We start from the raw sequence: 1,663 nt of genomic DNA on the forward strand, positions 1-1,663 counted from the left end.
CTCTCTCTCTCTCTCTCCCTCCCTCCCTCCCTCCCTCCCTCCCTCGGTGTGTGCTTAGTGATAGATGTATTAGGATTTAATCTAGGCGACAACACTTGAAGTGGTTAAGCTTACTCGAATATACCCCTTGGGGTATGAGAGGAAACAAAATTATGAATGGACAAATGTAAGTCAAACATGCATGTTATACCCCTCATGATGATCCAGTATCCCCGTATTTGTTATAAAGACATGAGAACCTTTATTTGCCATTAACAAACCTTGCACAACCATATGTCTGCACTCTTTTTGTTGGACCGGGCACCTTTTATACCATGTGCACTCGTGTTTTATTGAACCAGACACCTTTTATACCATGACCCCCCCTCGGGGAACCACCCTACTCAAGCAACTCTCTCTGACGGTTCTTCGTTGCTCTTGACAATCCATATACCCCAACACCCCAACCTCGATCTATCTCCACATGCATATCCTATCTCTGTGTGTGTGTGTGTGTTGGTCATGGGATAGGCGGATTATGATTTAATCTAGGCACCAAAACAAACATATATGAACAAACAGATGGAAGTTCAACATGAAAGTTATACCCCTTATTGTAGACCAGTATCCTCGTATCGTTCTAATGACATGAGGACTTCCATTTTCCATTGCCCAAACCTTGCACAATCGTATGTGTGCACTCTTTTTATTGGACCGGGCACCTTTTATACCATCAACGTTATACACATCAAGGCACCACCTTGGTCGAGCAACTCCCTCTGATGGTCCACCGCCACTCCCGACAATCGATATAATCCCCAACCCTCACGCTCTCCACGTGAATATTCCATCTCTCTCTCTCACTATGGGTGTGTTGATTTCTCTCTCTATCTCTTTTGTGTGTGTGTGTGTGTGTGTGTGTGTGTCGGTACAGGAATAGGAGAATTATGATTTTATCATAGCACCAAAACAAATAATGATGTAAGTTGCACATGCAAGTTATACCCCTACTATAGACCAATATCCTCACATCGTTATAATGACACGAGAATTTTCATTTTCCATTGCTCAAACCATGCACAATCGTAAGTGTGCACTCTTCTTATTGGACCGGGAACCTTTCATATCATGAATGTTATAACCCTCGAGGCACCACCCTAGCCGAGCAACTCCCTCTCATGGTTCGCTGCCACTCCCGACAATCCATATAATCGCAACCTCATGCTCTCCATGCGAATATTTTGTTTCTCTCTCTATTTTATTTATGTGTGTGTTGATCTCTATCTCTTTCATGTGTGTGTGTGTGTGTGTGTGTGTGTTGGTATAGGGATAGGTGGATTATGATTTAATATAGGCAGCAAAACAAACATTTTATGAACAAACAGATGGAAGTTCAACATGAAAGTTATACCCCTTATTGTAGACCAGTATCATCGTATCGTTCTAATGACACGAGAACTTTCGTTTTCCATTGCCCAAACCTTGCACAATCGTATGCGTGCACTCTGTTTATTAGACCGGGCACCTTTTATACCATCAACGTAATACACATCAAGGCGCCACCTTGGTCGAGCAACTCCCTCTGATGGTCCACCGCCACTCCCGACAATCGATATAATCCCCATCCTCACGCTCTCCACATGAATATTCCATCTCTCTCTCTCTCACTGGGTGTGTTGATTTC

Source organism: Triticum aestivum, chromosome 7B (assembly GCF_018294505.1).
Source record: "Triticum aestivum cultivar Chinese Spring chromosome 7B, IWGSC CS RefSeq v2.1, whole genome shotgun sequence".
Classification (NCBI taxonomy): domain Eukaryota; kingdom Viridiplantae; phylum Streptophyta; class Magnoliopsida; order Poales; family Poaceae; genus Triticum; species Triticum aestivum.